Source organism: Solanum dulcamara, chromosome 3, assembly GCF_947179165.1.
Source record: "Solanum dulcamara chromosome 3, daSolDulc1.2, whole genome shotgun sequence".
Classification (NCBI taxonomy): domain Eukaryota; kingdom Viridiplantae; phylum Streptophyta; class Magnoliopsida; order Solanales; family Solanaceae; genus Solanum; species Solanum dulcamara.
Genome location: NC_077239.1, coordinates 29,934,048 through 29,954,303, shown reverse-complemented (window position 1 = coordinate 29,954,303; position 20,256 = coordinate 29,934,048).

Here is a 20,256-nt window from a genome sequence, read left to right as displayed (position 1 = left end):
TATCAAAAGGAACGCAACTTGTTTTGACAAGAAATGCGAAGAAATAGACTTTTAAATTGAATGCAAGAGAGACAAGACTCATAATTATTAATAGTAATATAAATATGTTGGCAGTGAAGATATATAATGGGTGAAATTGTTCCACGTGTGTATGTGGGTGGATATCGTTTAGGTCAAATATTTTACCTGATTATTTCATTTTTAAAAAAAATAGTTTGTTTCTGTTTTGGTTTACTTAAGTTGTCCTCTTTTAGTTAGTTTAACTATTGGGCATTAGAGTATTGGATAGTTAAAAAAAGTTAGAGGGGTTTAAGTTGGCCTTTGTAATTAATTTTGGTCGCTAATATAATACATTTGGTTGTTTAAATTATGCTTTTAGTGAGTCACATTAATAAAAAATAATTTAGAGCCTTCCGATTTTTATATGAAGAGGTGTATAATTTTAAATAAAATTTGGTGATTAAATTTCTTTAAATGGAATCGTTAGGCGCATATTTTGGGTCAATAGTAATAATAAACAAATTTTACAATTGAAAAAGCTTTAAACAAATTTTAGTCGCCACATACGAATAACTCAATAATGTGTGGTAAGGTTGGAAAGAGTTGCTGTATCCCACACACACTCTAAAATCATATAGTTTTTTTTAAGTAGTTCATAATAAATCAAAGAAGGCAGTTATGCCTCTAAATTTCAAGACCAAGAATGCAGTTACGCATCTAGGTCGAGACCAATAAAATTCAACAATGAAAATGTGAGCGAACTATGGCATGTAGACATAATTTATCCAAAAATAATTTAAGATAAATATATTTCGATAAAAGCGATTGTCCTAAAATCATGGGACTGAAGGGATGCCTAGTACCTTCCCCTCGTTCAATAGAATTTCTTACCATGTCTTTTATTTTCGCAAACCAAAATAAAGAGTCATTTTCTTTTGATTAGGGATTAAAAAAAAGTGACTTGGAATACCGAAACTCATTTTCAAGTGGCGACTATGAAATAAATAAAAATAATCCTTCAATATTGTCACTTCAATTGGAAAAACCCGACCAAGTGAAAAGGGGGTGTGACATCTTTGGCGACTCTGTTGAGGTCTTAACCAGAATTCGAGTTTTATTATATTGACTTTTACTTGCTTTTATTATTTTTTGGATATATTTGTGTATGATGGTCTAACTGCTACTTGATGCTCATTTATCGCTTTTGATATTGTTGAATTGCAGTAAATTATCTCCTCTCTCGCATCCCCATCTGAGTCTCTGAAAAATAGGATAGCAAGGAATGCAGTTATGTATCTTATTTTCTGTCAAGATAAAACTGGAGTGTCTTGGCACTCGGTGAAGGATTTTTAGTCTCACATGTTAGGCGAGGTTGGACCAACAATCGAAATTGAAATAGCATTGCTACCTTCAAGTTGCCTCTCCCTGGCTTGAGTTGTCCACTCGGGTAAGCCAATCTAGACACCTATCTCCTTTATGTTTAAACCTAGTAAACTTAACATACGTGGTTATACCTAGTAGGCTATTTGTTTGCATCATTTGCATTTAACTTAGTGAGGTTTGACACAGGAGTCGACCCGTCTAGGACAGGTATCCCTCTTTAATTTGATTACTTAGATCATTTTATGTGCCTTCAAAAAATAATATTTATTTATAAGGTATTTTCATGTTCTAGAGTGATCAATAAAATGAGAATAAAAGTTATCAAATTTACACAAAAACATAGAGAACTCAACAATATTTTTCTTGTTTTTAGTTTTTTATGCATTTCTTTAAAATGTTTCTTTTTTTTAAAAAAAACTTTTAAACAAAAATTTATGTTTTTAGTTCTTTTATATAGTTCGTAAAAAAAAATCCAACAGATTTTTCTTTTATAGCATTTTTACAAAGAGCAATAACCAAAAGTTTTAGTTACTTTTTTAACAAGATTCTAACATTTCTAAGTTCTCTTAGCTGTCCAATCTAAATGAACTACGCACACCTGATTCTCACATAGTGGAGATACATAGGCAATCCTCCTTGAGTTCGGTGATCTCTACTTTAAAAAAAAATTAAAATATAAACAATTGTAACACTTATTCAAAAAACAAAATTGTTCAGTATTATTCAAAAGAAAATTATTTTCTTACTTCATATTTCAAACTTTGTGAACTATGCACACTTGATTCTCACAACGTTGAAACACGTAGGCATCCCTCCACGGATTCGATAATATAAGTTCAAAAATTCAAAAACAAAATTAAATCCTCATTCAAAATAATAATAAAAAATGTTCGCTCTTGATCCAAAAAATAAAAATAAATTATCCTTCTTCAAAAATTAAAAAAAAAGTTTACTTACTTCATATTTCACAAGCTTTTCGAACTATGCACGCCTGATTTTCATCACCTCAATGAAATATATAGTCAATTATCTATGTGTGTGATATTTCTTAATACAAAAGGTTTTTATTTCTTATTAAAAAAGGTGTTTCTTGACTTAATTGGTACCAACATATATAGGAGTGTGCATGAGAAAAAGAAAAAGTGTTAAACTATTTGGCATGATAGAGAAAACCTACTTTGTTGTGACCAATAGATTCCCTTGATACCTCTTAATTATATTTACATAACACTTGAGAAATTTTTTTGCTCAAAATCAGGATTAAAATAAATTTGACCTTATTATTTCACATACATTGTGTGATGAGATTTAGATCTAAAATTCAATGACATTGTTTTGTTGATCTAGAACTTGGCCTGGATGTTTGTTGCAGCGAAATTTTGAGCAACACTGAATTTGGGAAAGGATTGTAGGCTTTCTTTGACCTGATTATGCCTTTGAAGCCTACCAAATGTCATGTAATCCATAAAACTCCGCATTTGAGCCTAAGTTTTTTTTATTTGAATAACCACATCTTAACCTATGTCACTCTCAATGTATAAATGTACTACTCTTTGATCCCACCTCTCTGACCCGCACTAACGAAGTATTTGAGTTGGATGACAAAGTGAAATATGAAAATTTTGAAAAAAGTCAAAAAGACAAAATAGAAAAACAAAACTCCAACAAAAGGAGAAAAACTTAAAAAAGAGGAGAAAGTCAAAGAAAAAAGCAAAAAAAAAAGCAACCAAGCAAACAAAGATCAAGTGCGAAAATAAAAAAAATAAATTGAGAGCATAATGCAATGATTAGGGAGAAAATAGTTAGTTTAGCTAAAAAGAATATTCTATCCATTTCAAACCTACAACCTGATAACAAGTCCTACTTGATCCTATTTTTGGTGTTCTCACATTAGTAGATGCTTACATTATGGTATCTCAATTTCATGCATTGAACATCTTTCTAAGTGTGAGTGGCTTTCAAAATGTCGTACGATTTAAATTCTTTTACTTTGTGTGAATTAGGACTTTATTCCAGTAAGGGCACTTGAAATATGAGGATATGAATAATTTTAACTCCTAATTTGCTTCAAGATGAACAGATCTTGTCAATACTTAAGTATGTTTGAGGTACCATTTGAAACTATATGGATTACTTCCAAGTTGACTTCAAAAATGACTGAAACTAGTTGAGGGTGATTCATATGCACAATACTAATTGTTGGTACCAACTAAAGTCAAGAAATGATCAATCAAAAATTGATTTCTTCCGATCCAACATTTTTTTCTCAAAAGATACCATTTTGTAAAAAAAAACAAGAAAAAGAAAAACAGTCTTTGATTAATATGAACTACGTTCGACCTGATTTTTGCTTTGACGAGATAGGTAGGCAACCTTATTCTGAAATTTGGTCCAACCAAAAAAAAATCTAAAAAGTCCCCATCAAAAACTGGGACATAAAAAAGAGTTTTTATATTTTACAAAAAGAGTCGATTCCAAAAGTTGTAAGTCTTAACCCTGTTACATGTATTATCTTTGAGCTTTCATGCCTTTTTTTTCTAAGCCTATCTAAAAGTCGTGTTATAATCCAAAGAAAGACCTTCTGGTCATTTTTTAAGAATGACAAGTCAAGCAAACTTTTAATGTTGACATCTTATAAGGGAAAATATCATGTTACTTGCATAAGGAGTGAGAGATGAGAAAGTCGTATTGATAAAAATTCACACAAGCATCGTAAAGCATCAGTGAGTTGAGACAAAGTGAAAGATAAGAGAGTCTTATTGGTGAAAACTCATAAGCACTATAAGACGATGGTGGCTGAGAGATAAACAAAATGAGAGAGACTTGTCGGTGAAAACCTTTCGAGGCACCATAAGGCAAAGGTGAGCCGGAAATCTAATGCAAAATTCAGATTATAGAAGTTTGACTTCAAAGGTTGAAAGTTTGACATGGATGAAGGTTAGATAGATTAGAAAGATTAGTTCATTTAATTAAAAATGCATGTCATGATCATTGAAGTTGACTACACCATTTCAAAGAGCCTCTTCTTCTCTTATTTTTTGATCCAGACACCTTGTCTTAAATAACCTTTCTATTTTTATTTTCGTATAAATTTTACTATTTTTCTTTGTTTACTAGTTTAAATCTTCTTCCTGCCTTATTAGATAAAGCGTTTTCATTAATAGATAGAGTTGGTCTGTGTCAAAACAAGCAAAAAATGACTTCAAAATTTGCTACCAACTTTCCAATTTACAAATTAAAGTCTGACAAACACATCTAAGGTGAAACAATTCAAGAAAGAATGACATTCAGAAAAATTTATTGTAGTTGACAAGTTTGAGATTAAGTGATTGTTAGAATGGGGGAACAATACATCAAATATGACGTATTAAGTTTTGAAAACCAATTAGAGATGCCTTCAAAGGTAAGGACTACAAAAAAAGGTTAACTGCGCGATGAAGAAGGAATCAAGCTGCAATCAGGGTCAAATACGACAACAACAAGAGTGGTCATCATCAAAGCCAAGACCACAAACCGACCACCATTTTTGAAACTCACAAATTTTCTTCTTTCATTCTTTTCCTAAATAAGTGTCATGTTGCTGACATAAAGTTTATGTTGAAGACTCAATTTTGAAAACATGGTTGAAAAAAGAATTTATGCTTTACATACATGAACAAATATTTTTAATTTTCGCCTAGGATAAACAATTTCTAGTTTAAGATGGTTATTTTTTATTTTTCTCCTAGGATAAACATTTTCTAGTTCAAGATAGTTATTTTTATTTTCTCCTAGAATAAACATTCTCTACTCTAAGACATTTATTTTTTCTTTTCTCCTAGGATAAACGCTTCCTAGTCTAAGATAGTTGTTTTTTATTTTTTATTTTCTCCTGAAATAAACACTTCCTAGTCTGAGTTTATTTTTCAAAATTCATAGTTTCTTACACAACTCACAAAAAACATTCAGTGAAATCTGGGGAAAATATTTGTTCGTGTTGTTGGTCTATGAGATTTAGTTTAGCAGGACCCTCCTATATAATGGGATTAACAGGACCCCCCACCCTGTACAATGGGATAAGCAGAACTCTCCTACATAATGAGATTAGCTGGACCTTCCTACATAATGGGATTAGCACGACACTCCTACATAATGGAATTAGCAGGACCCTCCTAAATAATGGGATTAATAGAACCCTCCTACATAATAGGACTAGCAGGACCCTCCTAATGGGATTTAGTTTATTAGGACTCTCCTACATAATGGTACTAGCAGGACCCTCCTACATAATAGAATTAACAGGACCCTCCTACATAATGGGATAAGCAGGACCCTCCTACAAAATGGGACAATCAGGACCCTCCTACATAACGGGATTTAGTTTATCAAGACCCTCCTACATAATGGAACTAGTAGGACCCTCCTACATAATGGAACTAGTAGGACCCTCCTACAGAATGGGATTAACAGGACTTTCCTATATAATGAGATTAGTAAGACTCTCCTACGTAATGGGACTAGAAGGACCCTTCTACATAATGAGACTTATTTTATCAGGATCCTCCTACATAATGGGACTAGAAGGACCCTCCTACATAATGGGATTAGTAGGACCCTCCTACATAATGGGATTAACAAAATTCTCCTACATAATGGGACTAGCAGGACCCTCCGATATAATGGGATTAGCAGGACCCTCCTACATAATGGGATTAACAAGACCCTACTACATAATGGGATTAATAGGGCCCTCTCACATAATGGGAAAGTAGAGCCCTCATACATAATGGAATTAATAGGACTCTCTTACATAATAGGATCGGCAGGACCCTCGTACATAATGGACTAGTAAGACCCTCCTACATAATGGGATTTAGACTAGCAGGAACCCCTTACATAATGGGACTAGCAAGACCCTTTTACATAATGGGATTTAGACTAGCAGAATCCTCCTACATAATGGGATTTAGTTTAGCAGGACTCTCTTGGACAATGGGACTAGCAAAATTCAATTTAGTTGGATCTTCACGATCAATGGAGCTACTTTATACAAGTCAAAATCCATCTGATGGATGCATTGCAACAAAGCGCAATTCATTCAGAGTCTTGATTCAAAGTTAGGCACTATCTTTTATTCAGTACTCACAAAATTTTCTTTAGTTTAAACTAGGGCAAAGAATTTTGTGCTATTGCTTCTGTTTGTTTTGATTTAAGGGATCTGCTTGTGGAATGAAGTCAATCCACATTTCAAGCTCTGGATCTCATCTGGAAAGTATTGTCAACTCTCATGCTCATTTTCAATTGAAGTAGCAAGAGATCACCTTATGAACAAGGTCAATTTTCAAGCCTAAGTAGAACGAGCACATGGAGAACAAGTTAGCCTTCAAGTTCGTTGAGATGAAAATGAATATCTTACTACTTGAGAAGGCTTGAATACCCAAGTCAATATTCAAGAGAAGCCACATAGATAGAATCTTGTACTTGTATTTTCTTTTAATTTTTCGTCTTTCATTTTCATGTAAAAACAGGATCCATGGACTAGAGCCTTGATGGGACATCACATGACTTCAAACCCACCAATTCATCTTTTTGAACTACACATGACCTGATACCCTTATAACCCGAGATATGTAGGCTGTCCAAAATTAAGAATCGATCGCATCTTTTTCCTTTCAAATAAGAGTTTGATGAAGGCTTGTCAAGTTGTCTACTTCTTTGTCAGCAAATTCTTCGTGTTTCCAGTCAAAGAGGGGTAAACTGTAGACACGTAATTTTTTACTGAACCTGAAATTGTACACATTTTTTACTACTTAAATATTTCTTTTATATATAAATTAAATATTTTGGTTTTATCTTATTTTTAGTAAATTTATTTTAAAAGATTTGAAACTACAAAAATAGAATCACATTTTAGTGTTTTGCTTAAAAGGAAAAAAAAATATAAAAAATATATGTTTTCTTTTAATTTTTAGTTTAATAAATAAGTTAGTATTTTCTAAATTATATTTTTACAGATTAACTATTTAACATTTTTTATAGTTCAAAATAGTTAGCTAATATTTTTATTATTATATTTAATTAAAAACAATTAGCCTAAACTATCCCATTAACCCAATAATCTACTACTCTCCCTCACATTTTCACTCATCATCTAACCACAACATACCATCTTCCCAATAAAAACACAAAAATCTGCACACATGAGAAGAGGAGAAGAGAAAAAAAGAGAACACTTGAGGAACAAAAAGCAGCGAGAAAAAAAAAAGAGAAAGAGAGAAACAAAAAACGCAGAACAGAGAGAGAAGAGAAAAAGAAAGAGAAACAGAAGAAAGGAAACACAACTCCTATTCTACTCCTATAAGTTATACGGACAGAAACCAAATAAAGAGGGGGAGAAAAGTAAAGAAAAGAAAAGTGAGATTTCTATTCGAGATTCGGTCATAGCTTCAATCAATATTCGGTTTTTTGTATCTTCCAAGGAATTGCAAGCAAATTGAAAATTATAGTGGTTCATTTTCTTCTTCTATTTATATATATTGGAGAAGGCTTTGGCTTCATATTAAAGGTCCATTTCTTGTCATTCATTTAACTCATTTCATGTCTGTTAGTATAGTGTTTTGATAGATTTATTACCCTTTATAATGTATGATTTTATTTGAATTTCTTTTTTTGTTAGTTTATTAATTTTTCTTTATGCAACAATAATAGTAAGTATACCTTTTATTTAAATTACTTGTTCATGCTTTAGTAGTCACTTTGTGGGGAAAAAAGAAATTAAAAGGAACGCAACGTATTTTGACAAGAAATGCAAAGAAATAGACTTATAAATTGAATGCAAGAGAGACAAGACTCACAATTATTAACAGTAATATAAATATGTTGGCAATGAAGATATACAATGGGTCAAATTGTTCCACGTGTGTATGTGGGTGGATATCGTTAAGGTCAAAAAATTTACCTGCTTATTTATATTTTTTTAAAACAAAAATAGCTTTTTTCTGTTTTGCTTTACTTAATTTGTCCTCTTTTAGTTAGTTTAACTATTGGGCATTAGAGTACTGGATAATTCAAAAAACTTAGAGGGGTTTAAGTTGGCCTTTTTTATTAATTTTGTCGCTAATATAATACATTTGGTTGTTTAAATTATGCCTTTAGTGAGCCACTTTAATAAAAGAATAATTTAGTCTTCCGACTTTTATAAGAAGAGGTGTATAATTTCAAATAAAATTTGATGGTTGAATTTCTTTAAATAGAATTGTAAGGAGCATATTTTGGGTCAATAGTAATAGTACGCAAATTTTACAATTGGAAAAGCTTTAAACAAATTTTAGTCGCAACATACAAATAAATCAATAATGTGTGGTAAGGTTGGAAAGCGCTCCTACCAGTACCCCACAGACACTCTAAAATCATATAGTTTTTTTTAAAATAGTTCATAATAAATCAAAGAAGAGAGTTATGCCTCTAAATTTCAAGACTAAGAATGCAATTATGCATCTAAGTCTAGACCAATAAAATTCAACAACGAAAAATGCGAGTGAACTATGGCATGTAGACACAATTTATCCAAAAATAATTTAAGATAAGTATATGTCGATAAAAGCGACCGTGCTAGAACCATGAGACTCGAGGGGTACCTAATACCTTCCCCTCGGTCAATAGAATTTTTTACCCGGTCTTTTATTTTCGCAGACCAAAATAAAGAGTCATTTCATTTTGATTAGAAATTTTAAAAAATGTGACTTGGAACACCGAAACTCATTTTCAAGTGGTGACTCTAAAATAAATAAAAATAATCCCTTTTCAATATTGTCACTTCAATTGGAAAAACCTGACCAAGGGAAAAAGGGATGTGACACCATAGGATTTTGAGGTGGGGACTCGACCCAAAGGTTCCTTAGTAGTAATCTCTAGTCCCTATGTTGCCATCTTAGGATTATTGCCAATATAGCCTAGCTAGTGGATCCATATATAGCACATGTTCGTGTTATACGGAGTCTACCTTGGCAAGTAGCCTCTCTCTTCTCACTGTGGGAGTTACATCAGATTCCATATTATAGCTCTCATAGTCTTAAATGTCCTCTATGGTTATATCCCACATATGTATGGTCCACCATAGGACTTTTGCATGATACTTTTATGGTTTATTGTGCATTGACCCTTTGTAACACCCCCCAAAATTTTTCTCTAAGATTCGGACCTTTCTTGTATTCGTGAAGGGTCGAACTCTATTATTGTGAGTATATACATGTGTTAAGATGAGTCCCTGAGAAATTGAAAAGTGTTAGAGGTGATGTGGGTTCACAAAGGACCCCTAGGACCAAGCTAAGTCCAAAAGATTCATCGTGGCTAAGTTTTAGGATGAGTTCGTATAAGGGGTCGACTTCTAACGATCCTATCTTTTGAAAGACGGCAATCTGGGTGGCCCATGACCTATTAAATTAAAGTTCGTCGAGTCTTCTTTTCAACGCCACCAAGAATGTAATTTTTGGAGTTCGGAGTCAAAAGATATGACGATCCTAAGACGAACTAACACGGCAGGAATTTCAGGCCTGGGATGCAACTGCTGGAAATCTGAGCTTTGCGCCGCAGTGGCACGACGCACCACTATCGCGCCAGGAACAAGCCTCAGTAGTTTGGTCCCTGACGCAGCGCGCCACTATGAGATGTGCAGGGTTTTCAAGCCTATTTTCCAGAACCCAGAAAATTTGGGCTTGGCGCTGTAAGGGCGCGATGCGCCACTATCGCGCCATAAAATAGCCTCAGTAGTTTGGTCCTTGGCGCGGCGCGCCACTAGCAGATGTGCAGGTTTTTAGCCTATTCGACTTGGCACCGCAGTGGCGCGATGCGCCACTATCGCGCCAAGGGTGTTTTTGGCCTATTTTCTAGATTTTTGGAGAAAGGGCAATTTGGGTATTTCTCCAAATTATATATACACAGCCTTGGGACATTTTTGGGACCATTTTCAATCCCTCTCTCTCTCTCTCTAAAAGTCCTAGAAATCCCTCTCTTCTTCTTCTTCTTCTCCAAATCCTTCTCCAACAAGAAGTGCCTCCAAGAGCTTCAAGAGTTCAAGTTCCCATTGAAGACCCAACATCAAGGTTTTCTTCAAGTGTTCACCAAGGTATGTAAGGCTACTCAAAATATGGGTTGAGTCCACCCATGTGCCCTACACTTTCTTTGAGGTTAAATGTTCATAAGAATGGAGTTTCTTGATAGGCCTATGTCCAAATGAGTCTTGTCATCCATTAATGTGATTCTTATTATGTTGATGTTGTTGAGACAAGAAATATCTAGAAAGAACCTTCATGTGAGTATGAGTTGATGAATATGAGTTGTTAAACATGCTTTATTGATTTTCTTAACTATGTGGATTATGACAAAAATGCTAATTCTCTTAAATATGTTGTTCATTTTAAATTATTGGTCTAAAACCTTGGAGTTGTGATGAGTTCCAAAGATGTGTTAAATGAATAGAGAAATGGTTGGATATGTTTGTATGATGCCATAAATGTATATTTAAATTTACTTTTGAATGATATGATTGGAATTGGTCGAATAGTATGATTGGGAGATGTTTGATGGTGATAGAGTTGATGAGTTGACAAGGTTCTAAATGAGACTTGTCGATATGATTTGATTGAGTTGATTGGATGGAGTTTTATGAGCATTGAGTCTTGGAAGGAGTATCGAGCATCGAATTGGGCAAGAGTATAGTCCATACTCGAACCCAATAACTACGTCGCCAAACGTAGGAGGGCATTAAACCATTAAAGTCGGATGTTTCCCCAAAATTATTGTCTTGACATTATAGGACTTGGTTGGATTGGATCCATGATTGGTTGATTCGTTCATACCCTGGCAAAGTATGAACGGATGTGGCAACAATATCGGTTTGTTGTATTATCACTGGCTCATAAGTGATGATTGTCGGATAAGAGAAACTACCATATAGGTCTTGATAGTACTCTGAGTCGGATTGAGTTGAATGATATATGATTGGTCCCGTCTAAACCATATTCTTGTTTAGACTTAGGACACTGGATTGAGTTGTTATTTCTCTTGAGTTGAGATTCCGAGTTGATTTGATTCTCCCTTGATGTTTGTTTCATTCGGCCATTTTACATACTCATACATTCCATGTACTGATGCCATTTGGCCTGCATCGTTTTATGATACAGAGACAGGTACTAGAGATCGTCAACCGGCGCACTGTTGAAGATCCACACACTCCCAGCTAGTTGGTGAGTCCTCCTAGTTTCCGTAGGATGTTGAGTTTCCTGTATAGTTTTGTGTTGTTTCCTTTATTTTGATTGTTGGTAGCCATGGGCTTGTCATTGGCACCTCCTAGATTGTTGATAGAGGCTTCATAAATCGGAGCATAGAAATGTGAGATTGTTCTTTTGAGTAGTTCTTCTATAACTGTTTGTTGATTTGATAGTTATTTGGCCTTTGGCCCTAAATTATGAATAGTACTTCATTGATTGAGTCTTCTACTGAGAGAATGTGTTGAATGAATGTGTGACTGGACCAGGTGGTTCGCTTGGAGGCCAGAAATGGCTTTCGAGTGCCGACCACGCCTAGGATACCCTCCCGGGGCGTGACACTCTTCTCATGTTTACTTATAATTTTACTACCTCTTTTATTATGCTATTTGAAATGGTCATTTGCACAACATGATTTTTATTATGGATTACATTGACTACATACTTAGTACATTCAAACGTCCTAACACATACTTCATTGCCGACATTATATCATAATGTAAGGATGGACGCTCCATCTCATTCTCGTGGCTAGTGGGTGATTTGTAGAAGATTGTTTGTGATTCGCATTCGTGGAAGGTATCTCGCGAATGCGAAGGCCAATGCCTTAGGACATCACGAACTCGGCCCCAGGTCATGCAAAAGCGAAGACCCAAATGGGTCAGCACCAGCTAATGCACATCAGCTGGTTTTGGCCACTTTCCCAACTCCGGTGGGGTGCTCATAATTTGTTTGGAACTCGTGCAAGCAAACATACTATGCTACCCAACCAAATTCGACGTTCCAGACTCAATGGCGCAGTCAAAATTTCCATTCGATGTCATCTCGACAAAAAGTGGGTCTCACACTTATGCACCATTTATTCCAATTCTCAAGAAGGCTTGAAATGAGATCAAAAGCCTCGAGACACGAATGAAAGGTCATTCTAGATAACAACTCAACATTCCAGAGGTAACCACGCTGATGGAGTTTTAATCTAAACACGTTTACCAAGAATGTTGACAAAAGTCAACCTTAGGCCAAATTTAAAAGACTAAAGCGCCAAAAGACCCCAAACTTATACTGATTTCCTCAATACTCATGTCGACCATGCTACTAGCCTAATTTGGCCATTCCAAAGATGATGGAATTGTAAGAATTCTGTTCTGAGGTTGTTTTCCTGGCTTTTTGACTGAAGTCAATCGTTCAAACTCCAAGAGCTCAAAAATAGGGAATCAGGCATAAAACCCAAATGAATGACTAGGCGATTGAACTGTCAGCTCCAGCAAGTCATAAATCATTTGGGGTCGCTACAAGAAAGCTCTAAATGCTGAAAATATCAGAGAAAGACAAAAATGACTTTGAGGGTCATTACAACATCCACTACTAAAAGGACTTTCATGCTCGAAAGTCAAAGGGTAGAAAGAACCCAAGGGCACGAAAAGATTAGAAAGCTAGGCCTGCAAGCTCCGCTAGACCTACAAGTACCTTCTCGGGTCGGACAACGCCAACCTAGAACTCAAGCTAAGAGAAAACTCTCAATTTCCCTTTCCATCTTCATAACTCAACCCAATTTCTAATTTCTCTCTTTTGATATTAACTTCCACTCAACAAGAAAAAACTCAACTGAACGTAACAGACTAACCCAAGATAAACCAAAACCACACAAATACCTCAGAATTAGGCAACCAACAGACAAGAGAAGATGTTAAAACTCTCAAGTCAAATTCTTTGCTTTATAATCCATACTCATGACTCTTTAGTCATCATGGGTATCCTACCCATCCTAAACCACAGTAACAATTCCCCGCACCATATGAGCACTGCCCAAATAACTACAAAGTAAATGCAAGCACCACCTGAGTATCGAAGAGCGGCAAGAACTCAAAATAAGCAACTCAGCCCAGGGCACAAACCCAAAGTTCTAAAACACAAATGAACGACTAAGCGACCAAACTGTCAGTGCCAGCAAGTAATAAATGACTTGGGGTCACTACAGGAAAGCTCTAAATGCTGAAAATATTAGAGAAAGATAAAAATGACCTTGAGGGTCATTATAGGACAGGAGGTAGGTCTACTTGGTTATGAGGCACTTGATGCTTAAGATCTAGAGGTATTACATGTATGGAGTTCGTTGTGATATCTACACTCCACTAGAGCCTTCAATACATTATGAGCCAAAGGGACCTTAATTTGAGGTAATTCTATTGGATTGAGCTCCTGAAGGACTATGGCCTCTCCATTCTCTACTATCCGGTCAAGGAAAATATAGTAGCAGATGCCTTAAGTCGAAAGGTGGTGAGTATGGATAGTCTAGCCTTCGTTTTTGTTATGGAGAAAACTTTGGCTTTAGACATCCAGACCTTGGCCAATAAGATGATTCGGCTTGATATTTCATATTTCAGGTGGGTGTTAGCCTTTGTGGGATTCAGTCATCTCTTTTAGATTGGATTCGTGGTCTCTAGTTCAAAGATGGGTCCTTGGTGGAACTCAGATATATAGTATTGGTAGGTGATGCCACTTAGGCTACATTAGATTCAGATAATGTGTTGAGGTCTGACAGCCACTTATGTGTTTTGGGAGTTGGGGGTTTGGTTCAATTGATCCTTAGTGAGGCCCATGATTTCAGGTATTCCATCCATTCGGTCAACGCTAAGATGTATCATGACTTGAAGAAGCAATACTAGTAGAGAAGTATGAGGAGAAACATTACAGATTATATGTCTCATTATTTGTGTTGTCAGCAGGTGAAGGCCGAGCATTTGTGGCCTAGTGGTGAGTTTCAAATATTACCCATTCTGGAGTAGAAGTGGGAGCGTATCACCATGGACTTTATGGTAGGTTTGCCTTGGACTCCTAGAGGTGCTGACAGCATTTGGGTCATTGTTGACCAATTGAACAAGTCGGCACACTTCCTTTTCATTCAGTCTTTATTCACCGCCCAGAGATTGGCTCGTATCTAATTTGGGAGGTGGCTCGTCTTCATGGTGTTCTTGTATCTATTATTACAAACCATGGTTCACAGTTCACTTCTAGCTTTTAGAGAACTTTTTAGGAGGAGTTGGACACCTATGTCGATCTTAGCGTAGCCTTTCATGCGCAAAATGAGGGCCATTCAAAGTGCACTATTTAGGTTCTTGAGGATATGTTACATGCCTGCATTTCAAACATTGGAGGTCAGTGGGACCGGTACTTGTCTTTGGCAGAATTTGCATACAACAACAACTACCACTCTTGTATTCAGATGGCCCCATTCGAGGCTTCATGGGGTAGGTGTTGTCACTCTATGGTTGGTTGGTTTGAGTTTAAGGAGCCTAGGACGCGTGGTATGGATCTTCTTCAAAAGGCCCTAGATCATGTGAGAGTGATTTAGGATAGGCTCAGTATATCTTAGAGTAGACACTAGATTTATGCTTATCGTAGGCATCGGCCATTGAGGCTTGCAGTTGGTGATATAGTATTTCTATGTGTCACAACCCACTCTGTAGGCCGTGACTAGTGCCCGAGTTGGGCACCCATAAGTACCCTTAGCCCCACTTAGCATGTTAGCAGAAGAAACAAATGTAGAAATCAAAAGAGGTCGCTAAGGAGCACATGAAAGCAGATGTATCACACAAAGGTTGTTAAGGCCGTCATAGAACATAAAAGTCTAGAATACATATACAGGACCCATAGAACATATACAGAACCCAAAATACAAGTCTACAAACCTACAGAATGATAGCCTAATCATATGATAGGATAGGGCCCTGTCGTACCCTTGACCAATGTGTACAAATATGTAATAGAAAAGTTAGTACCAAAATAAGGTCTCCAGATAAAGGAGCACTGTCAAACAGTAGAGTGGATGTCCTAGGCGAACGGATCGGCAAATCGAGCGTTTGTACCTGTGGGCATATAATGCAGCCCCCGAAGACAAGGGGTTAGTACAGAAAATATACTGAGTATGTAAAGCATGGACTATAATAAATAAAGTCATAACTAGAGCAGAATGTGCAAAAAATGAGCGAAATACCCAGAATATCAAAATGTTTATCACAAACACAGATAATGCATACGGAAAAATATATGTCATATCCGACCCCATTACGGGATGCGGTGAACAAAACGTGGTCACCATCCTATCACCGGTGCCATAGCACAGCATAACTCCAGAGTAGGGAATATCTCCATAACAGATCATATCATATCAGATGGCCATATCATATCATATCATCAGACATCAACATATGTGTACATGGCACAGCATAACTCCACAACCCATGTACAGGTCGTACCTGCCCCCTTACGTCGGAGCACGATGAACAAGGCAGAGAAGTACGCACGATCATGTATCTCCTGGCCCGAGCTCAGTGAAGGAAGCATTGAGGCATCCACGAGTAGAGTAGTGAGAAACTAAATTCAATTTAAATCATATTTGAGACTCGATGGAATAATCAAAATGAGCTATCATTCAAAAATCAAGACAAGCGCCATATCAAGTACCTTTCGAATGTTACTATGGATTATATCAAAATAGAACCTCTAAAAATCTAAAACATTGGACATCCAAGTGGCTCTAAGAATAGGAACTTACTTGGAAGCATATAAAAATCATATATTTGTTTCATAAAGACCGTGCCAAAGAAATGAAGGCTTGAGAGCCATAGCTCCATTATTATGGAAGTTCTAACATTAGGAAGTAGATAAGAGTCATAAATCATGCTCAGAGCTTTATGGATTGGATAACCCCCAAAACTTACATCATGTAATACTTATCCCAAAACATTCCAAGAGAAGAAAGGGGTAGCTTTACATACCTATGCCAAAAATATGCCAAAAGAAAGAAGGTAGCTTCACATACCTCTTTAGGGATTAATTGTAACCCAGCTTACCTCGATATCTCCTTAACCTATTTGACATGAAATTAATACTAAGATTAATAACATTTCATTTTCCAATTTCCAACTCTACACCCAAGTATTCATAGGAATCATTCCCTTGTCCCTTTCCCTCGACTAATTTATTACTAGTTCCGAAGTTACCGAAAATCAGGCAACATCTCCCCTATAACTTGCCTTATCCAACTGCTAATCTTAGCATCCATATTACCAACAACAACCAGTAGCTATATACAATCAAATCGCTTCAACATTTCTCAATACAACTCCAAACAACTAGCTTAAAACTACGATACCAAAATAGAATTTTTAACCTTTATTTCATAAAACCTTTAACAATACGAAACAGAGGGTCATTTGGCTGCAACCAGAAGTACCCAAAACCTTTTTAGAACACTTTCCATCCCTGCAACACACAACCAACCCAGCTGCCGCAGCACCACAATCACAACACACTACTCGACTTCAATTTAACTATAACGACTTCAATTTAGTTTATTTCTAACGTCAAGCATCCTTATGCAATTTTTACACTTCCAACCTTATTTAAAACATGTAATATACCTCATAACCATATCATAAACTCCAATTTGAAAGGAAAACCTTACCTCGCCCACAACTCGCCGAAACTCACCTCAAAAGTTCTTTTAGCGCGACTACAACTTTGTGGCTGCTTGTTTTCCTTTTGGTGTTGCCCCAAATAATAAATTTATATTAATAACACCTTCATACCATCATGGTATACCCTAGATAATTAATTCTCAGAATGAAACCAGAAAACTTACCTTTTTCTCCCCTTGGCCGCCCCTATTTTCTCTCTAGCTTTAGGGTTTCTTCTCTTCTTCTTTTCTCTAGAATTTTCTCTCTTTGTCTTGAATTTTCTAGACTTGTTGGAGATAAGAATGAATTTTTGATAAGAATGATTCATAAAACATATATACATATATATAGGCCACCTTAGGAGGTGATACGTGTCAACCCCTAAGTGGTGACATGTGTCAAGCCCTCATTGGGCCAACACACCACCCTCCTCCAACCATGAGCTGCCACATGGAATGTGGGGGGGGGGGGACACCCCATTGCTCTAGTTTTTGCCATGTGGCACTTCCAGGTGCTGCCACGTGACACCTTCTTTTTCCTCTCGTGGGTTCGTAATCTCGTCTTACTTTACGAAATTATGTAATTCTTGATACGTAAGAGCTTAAATATGTAAGAATTCCAAATTGGTAGCCTAAGTAAGTAAGTTGAGTCCTACGACTCATTATTTGGTCTTTAACTTCTTCCAGATTCTTACGACCCTATTTCCAATCTTCTTTATTACAGGATATCTCATTCTCCCTTCCTTAGAGTTATTTGATGACATCATGGATTATATGGCTCACATGGTGACTTCTAAGAAGCCTAAGACCCTTTCAAGAAACTTAAGAGCCTTTCAAGAAACTTAAGAGCTTAAAAAGCTTACGTAACTTAAGAACCTTCCAAGGTACAAAAATATGGGGTATAACACTATGAGATTTTGAGGACAATCGGAGATGTCGCTTATGAGTTAGTCCAACCTCCAGCATTTTCAATTATCCATCCAATTTTCATGTTTTGATGTTGCAATGGTATGTTTAAAATGAGTCTCATGTGCTCAAGTATGATTCGGTTGAGTTGGATGATCGTCTGACCTTTGTTGAGGAGCCAGTTGTCATTCTAACCATAAATATGAATCGATTGTGATCTAGAGTCATTCATGTGGTTAAGGTCTATTGGAGGCACCGTCCAGTCGAGGAGGCTACCTGGGAGACCGAGCAGGAGGTTCGGGAACAATTTTCCTACTTATTTGATCCTTTAGGTACTTCTTGACTCTTACTTTTGTGGATGAAAATCCTTTTTAGTAGTGGATGTTGTAATGATCCTCTAGGTCATTTCTATGCAAATGCCTTCTGTTTGTCGTTTACAGCATTCCTATAGAGACCCCAAGTAATTTATGACTTGCTGGAAGTGACTGTTCGGTTGTCTGGTCGTTCATTTGGATTTTATTTCTTGTTTCCCTATTTTGGAGCTTTTAAATTTTACATAGTTGATTTCTATCAAAGCGGCAACTATACAACCTTATAATGGAATTTTTATGGTTTGGTCTACTTTGGAATAATCATTTTAGGCTAGTGGCATGGTTGGCTTGAGTCTCGAGGTTTTCTGTGCGAGTTTGAACCATTAGGCGTTTTAGCCTTTGAGGTTTGACCTAAGTTTGACCTTGGTCAACATTCTTGGAAAATATGCTCGAATGAAAAAAAAATCAGCACGGTTAGCTCCAGAATGTTAAGTTTGGTCTAGAACCATCTTTCGTGTGCTTCCCCAGGCTTCAGTCTAATCTCGAGGCCCCTTGTAGGATTGGCTAAAAATGACACTTGGGTGTGGGACCCACTTTTTGTCCAGATGACCGCAGATGGAAATTTTGACTGCTCCGTTAAGTCTAAAATATTGAATTTGGTGGGGTAGCATATATTGTTTGCTCGCACAGGGTTATGAACGAAACCCAACCACCCTATCGAAGACAAAACTCAGTTGTTGCTGATACCACCACTTTTGCATCCCTAGCTTCTCTTTAGCGACCCTCGCTTAAGCGACCAAGGTATCTTTTAAGAGAGTAGGCCAGCCTAACGCTTACTACTAAAGCGGCTTGGACCTCGCTTTAACGACCATTGTTTAAGGAGCCTAGGGGATCACTTTAGTGAGGCCCGTCTCTTGGACCCCAGTAGCTTAAGCGACTTAAGTGGTCGCAAAAGTTCTTTTAAGACCCATTTTTGGGGTCTTTCCCTCAAAAGTTTAAAAAGTTTTTGGGACCTTTAAAGCTCGTTTATTGTGGGAATTTGATCATTGTTGCTGGGAATTATTCGTTAAGTGTGTGGGGACTCTCGAGAAGATGTCCTAGCGTCATTTTGGAGGTAATTCCCTTTTTCCTAGACCTCTAATGGCCTTTAATGGTGTTTTTGAGCTCATATGCTTGCATGGACTATTCTGGGTTGTTTTGAGCCCGGAATTGTGTTCCATTTTGGGACACAGGTTCGGGGAGCTAATTAGGACTTTTTTGCGGAGTAAATTTTGAAATTTTTGATGCGGGTCCCACATTCCTATTTTAGACCTCAAAATTGGTTTATCTCCATTCTAACTGATTTTAGTGTCAAAATGATTGTATTAACACTGTGATTCTATTTTCGATAGCATAGCAGTGTTCTGAGGCCGTACGAAAGAAAAAGTCTTCAGAGACTTGATTTGGAGCACGCACAATTAGCCTAAAGGTAAGCTACGGCTTCGCTCTCCTTAGATTGAACTTGATTATGTGAAACCATGTTAATTAATTGAAATTTGGGGTGGGTACCTAGTTGATATTGTTTAACTTGATAGAAATCATGTTTTAGGCCTATATCAAATATTTTCGGGAGATAGTTAGCATATTGTTCTAAATAGTTGATCACACTTACCTTCTTGTGTGTTGTTTATGTGTTTTTCAATAATTATTGGACATGTTTGTCCTTAGTCTAGACAGACTTGTATTATTTGGAGCCTTTAGGCCTTATCTTTACTCCAACGTCGATTCAGACGGTTTAGCTCCCTATAGACTGATATAGCATACTTGAGTTTGATATTAAAGGCCTTAGATCAGGCATTACCTCAGCTTGACAACCTTCTATTCACCCTCCCTCTTTTTATGGACCATATGTTGATGAATTGAGATTCTCTACAGAGTCAATATACTATACTCTTTCGACAACAATTATAGTCGC